The sequence below is a fragment of the Cydia splendana genome, chromosome 5 (genome assembly GCF_910591565.1).
Source record: "Cydia splendana chromosome 5, ilCydSple1.2, whole genome shotgun sequence".
In the NCBI taxonomy this organism is placed as follows: Eukaryota; Metazoa; Arthropoda; class Insecta; order Lepidoptera; family Tortricidae; genus Cydia; species Cydia splendana.
In genome coordinates, this window is record NC_085964.1 from 13,220,536 (window position 1) to 13,226,535 (window position 6,000).

Consider the following 6,000-nt stretch of genomic DNA (forward strand, 5'->3'; position numbering starts at 1 on the left):
GTAATTAAAAAGGCACTTTACCGGAAAATATATTTCCTTATTTCAGTCACATGCATAAACTTACAATAATTAAGGATGTCAAAACTCTTAGGTATGCGGTTGAGACAATATATACATTAGAAATTATACATAGTCTCAGAACCGATACATTAAATCAAAACAGAAACAAATAACTAAATACTGTGTGTAGGTACCTACACATTATAAAATAAAAACAATAAGTATTCGAATTAACCGTGATTTTGATCGCTCTCAATGACAGTTTGCCTGATGTTTAATTTGTTGAGGCTAACTAATTAAGTAAAACTAGTAGATCAAAGTTGTAGCTTGAACCACTTCATTGATCTACCCAAGAGTACACATTTATTGTACTAATTGAGCACTAAGACTGAAAAGACCAAAAACCTAGGTCTTATCATTTAGAAACGTTAAACGTAACGATAAAATGGTACCTAAACATTCGAACTGTACTCTGGTGTACTCAGTATTTCATGGGATCATGGTTAGAATAATGGAATTCCATTAGTTCGTTGGAAGATGTTTATTGAAGTTAAATGACATACTTACCAATGGCAGGATATAGGAAGCAGACATACAAGGTGTATACCTATGTTTCAGGTTTATAAAATATGTTGCAAGTAATTGAAATAAACCGAAGAAGAAGTGTATAAGTACAAATAATAATATTTATGTGACAGTCTGACAGTAATTATTGTGGAAATAATAATACAATACTTACTGGTCACAATTCAATTGAAAAATCAGCTTTCAATTAGTAAGGTGTTACGTTATTTTCATAACATAAATTGTAATTATGATTCTTCGCATAAGTAAGTTGCTAGAATAATTTTACATTCGATATTATATTTGCTGTGTTACTTTTTGAGCAATAAAATGAATAAAATAAATATTTGGAATAATTGATGTCAAGATTATATCAAGTATTATAATTAAAGAACGATAATTACATATGTATGCAATGCAATCAATAATAATAATGGTCAAATAGGCAGGTAAATCTTAGTAGGTACCTAACAAATTAATAATATATAAATCTATTTGTATAGATTATTGTTTGCTTAACCTATTCACAAGTAAAACTAATCATACTTGACGTGGTACCTCTACAACGAATGTAACATTCCTAGTTTATTTGACCTTGGATTATCTACAAGTATTTTAAATTGCATTATATATATATTAACATCATACAAGACAAGTAAAACTGAGTCAATCAGTTATTGCCAATAAGTAACTAATGTCCAAGACGCTTGGCAAGCTTACAACGTTATTGTACCTAAATCATGAAATAGGTATTAATTAGGCAAATATTATATTGTATACTAATGAAAATACCTGGAAATGTGTAAGCATCAAAAGGAAAATGTAGTAATTAAGGCGTTTAAAGTAAATCTTTGAGTTATAAGCAATTGAATAAAAAACTCAAAACTGCAAATAGGAGAAGGAGAGGGACTGACACCTAAAAAGAAATTGTAAAAGTAAAATAATAGTTTTACAGATTTAAAGGCTTGCTAGTGTTGGAAAATATTTATTATTTAACTGTTGTAAAATGAATACATCCACACCTCGCCGAGTTTCTTACGCCGGTTCTTCTCGGGTCTGAGGTTAACCTTTCCGAACCGGTGGTAGTATACCTAGATTGGAAAAATAAATTAACCTAGCGAGTATAAGATAATACGATAAACTGAACTATTGTTGCATGATAAATATATAAAGTAAAATAAATAAATCATTATAAAAAGGGAGAGATGTGACGATTACACAATAAACAGTACGACGCAACTACCCGCTAGCTTCACTCCGTGGAGAAGTGTCATAGCGTACGGGTGGCTGGCGGAGTGCACGAGTGATAACAGTTGTTTCATTTGATCACCCAGTACACAACGGAGCCTGGACGTCACATATAGTTTCGTAGTTTAGTTAAGTAAGCAGGGCTTCCTCACCGTGTAAGGCTCCCCGCATCGCCACTTCAGTTTTTACAGCATTGACTTTAGGTACTACATGACATGATGTAGGCCCAGCGTCTATTTACGTACCTGTTGTACTTGGGTTTGTAATTGAGCTTTGCCCTGATTATTATTCTATAGAATCATGTATTCCGGCTCTAAAATAGATTGGAATTGGGATTTATTATATGAAATCTGGGTCATATACGATTTTGAAGAATTGTATATCCTCATCTATTTATAGGTATTATTTGGGCAGTTTAGGCATGCCTCTGTGTTCCACAATTTACACGGCTACTTACGCAGGATGCATTATTACTCTTATCCTGGTCACCTGCTTGTTTCTCTTAAACTATAATTTAACCTGTCTTCTAACTGTTCCAACAGGATTGCTACAACAATCTTTAACCGGAATACCGTCTAAGTCGTCGTATAATATATTTTTATATATACTTTGTTCGTTTTTATTTAAGCTGATACATTCGGTTCTTACCCATACGAACATCTGCAAAATGCAGTTAATTTATGATACGGGTATAGGTTAGAAGAAGGTTAAATTGTAATACTTTACAGAAAATGTTTCCAACTGGCGTATTTTTTTTTTTTTTTATAATTGAAATCTACTTTGAATCTACATTAGTAGATATGCCTATTCCCGAGGCCATCCATCTATACCTACGCCTTAAGTTAACTGGAACAGTAGGCAGAGGCACTAAACTGCTTATTATATAATTTCGAATTCAGTAAATACATTACATAATAGGAGGTCACTCTATACTAACATAATGTCAGTTTATGACTATTTTGCCTCCCTATTAAGTTTTGGTGGGCTAAAGAATCCGTCTAATGGTGGTATCTAGAACATTTTGGATGACCTAAACAAGATACTATCGTTAGTACCAACCAACACTATATCGCGTCAGTTTACTTTTAAGTACTATGTTGTACTAATTTGGACGACCTATAACAAAAGGTCCTATCGTTAGTACCAACCACCACTATCGCGTCTACTAGACTAGTTACTAGGTACATTTGACTCTTTTGGTTTGTTAGTACCAGTTGAACATTCAACTAACTAATTATTCTCTGTTTGTATCGTAGGTAAGTGTTATGATTTCGCTTATCATTTCTTTTGTTTTGCTAGTACTAGTTGAACATTCAACCCACTACTTATTTATTTTGCTAGTATCAGTTGAAAGTTCCAACCTACTAATTATTTGTTTTGCTAGTACCAGTTGAAAGTTCCAACCCACTAATTATTTGTTTTGCTAGTACCAGTTGAAAGTTCCAACCTACTAATTATTTGTTTTTCTAGCAACAGTTGAACAATCAACCTACTAATTATTTGTTTTGCTAGTACCAGTTGAACAATCAACCTACTAATTATTTGTTTTGCTAGTACCGGTTGAAAGTTCCAACCTACTAACTATTTGTTTTGCTAGTACCAGTTGAAAATTTCAACCTACTAATTATTTGTTTTGCTAGTACCAGTTGAACATTTCAACCTACTAATTATTTGTTTTGCTAGTACCGGTTGAAAGTTTCAACCTACTAATTATTTGTTTTGCTAGTACCGGTTGAAAGTTTCAACTTACTAATTATTTGTTTTGCTAGTACCTGTTGAAAGTTTCAACTTACTAATTATTTGTTTTGCTAGTACCGGTTGAAAGTTTCAACCTACTAATTATTTGTTTTGATAGTACCGGTTGAAAGTTTCAACCTACTAATTATTTGTTTTGCTAGTACCGGTTGAAAGTTTTAACCTACTACTATTTGTTTTGCTAGTACCAGTTGAAACGTTTCAACCTACTAATTATTACTTATACCAACTGCAGCATAGATGTGATGTACAGTTTACTTCTTGCAATTTATTTTTCTTGTTAGTCCGACTCCGACTTACTACTCAATTCATTTGATGCTGAGTTTACGTGTCTACTCCTACAGTAAAACAATAACAAAGCCCTCGGCATTCATCAGTCTAAGTACGCTATCTATAGTTCTTGACTCACTTGACATCGTAACGGTCCTTGATAATTTAACTGGTCCGTTACTTGCTAGCATTGTTTATTATCATAAACAGCACATACCTATGTATATATAAATACATGTTAAATCGACACCAAGTTAACATCGATTCATACCCATATCGTGCTATAAATAGCATTTCAATTGATTATAACTGGTTATTTTAACCGAACAATATTTCTTTTAGGACATAAGGTCCATAAAATGTATACAACTATACCGACTTGATATGCAGGTTTCTCTATACGTTCCCTCATGTAAAAATATCTTAGTATTTAATTACACGACTAAGTAGGTCGGTATATTTTAAGTATGAACGGTAAATACACAACTCATAATAATCATGATTTCCGCGAAGGTAGTTTGATTATTTACCCTTTATATCATATGAATTCTAATATACGATTTTGAGTCAGAAAATAAACCATGTACCATCTGTATTTGTAACACGCAAACCATCAGCATATTCGTTTCTGTCATTTCATGGAAAAATTCATGGCTAATACGTCGGTGCCACATCATAGGAATAATGTAACATGAGTACATTATTTTTTGTAGTGACCCCAATTATTGATCTATCTTGCATTGATTACACTTTTGGATTTACATTTGGTAACCAGGCTCACGCACAGTAGCCATTGTCAAAGAGTTAGTGTAATAAGCACGCGTATATTTCTTCTTTGCTTAGTAAACATTCCTCCCGAGCTACGTACCATCAATTATTTACTCAATAATAGTTGTAAAGTTAACCACTGTTCTTATGTAAACAGTCGACAAAATCAACTGTGCATATACATAATTGTTTTTATTAACATTGATTGTAAACAAAACTATAAAATTAGGTATAGGTACTAGATCTACGTTTTTTACAGTAATATTTAAATTCTGCATTAGTTTCTTTAATACTCCTCTTACGTGAGTTTGGAATTTCATAACCTACTTACGTAAGTACCGCCTAACAAAATCGTTGCAGTTTTAATATTTTCGTATTATGTACAACCGTACGTCACTCGTTACACAGAATATCACCTCACCCAAAATTTTGTATTACCTGAATACAATCGGCAGCTCGGGAGGAAATGGACAAATACGGTAGCTATTAGGTTAGGATTTCCATACCTTAGATTTGTTTTTTTTTTCCGCCACCGTTACCTTTCCTTTCCGTAATTTTTTGTAATATTTTACCCTCGTCGCCATCTGTGACGTCCAGGCTCCGTTGTGTACTGGGTGATCAAATGAAACAACTGTTATCACTCGTGCACTCCGCCAGCCACCCACTCGCCATGACACTTCTCCACGGAGTGAAGCTAGCGGGTAGTTGCGTCGTACTGTTTATTGTGTAATCGTCACACATAGGCTAATTCATATTTATGTAAATAGGTATATATCGATGGTCAAGCAAATCTTGTCAGTAGAAAAAGGCGCGAAATTCAAATTTTCTATGACATGATATCCCTTCGCGCCTACATTTTATAAAGGGTCTGGCCGGACCGCCATAGCAAAATCACCCCTGGCTGAATTTGAGATATATACTGGGTCAAGCAGATCTTGTCAGTAGAAAAAGGCGGCAAATTTGAAAAATGTAGGCGCGAAAGGATATCGTCCCATAGAAAATTTGCATTTTGCGCCTTTTTCTACTGACAAGATTTGCTTGACCATCTATATATTGTTATGCACGATTATTCGTTTTATTATTACATATACTTTTGGTGAATATTATGCCTTAAAGGCTTAAATGATTTGCCGTTTGCGAAAAAATTAAAAAAAAAAGAAATTTAGTTTTTATTCTTTTTCTTTAAAACCACGTATCCGATTGACTTGTTCTTTGGATATTTTATAGATATAGATGGTCAACCAGATCTTGTCAGTAAAAAAAGGCGGCAAATTTGAAAAATGTAGTCGCGAAGGGATATTATCGTCTCAGAAAATTTGAATTTCGCGCCTTTTTCTACTGACAAGATTTGCTTGACCATCTATATATTAGGGATACATACATATAAAAAAAATT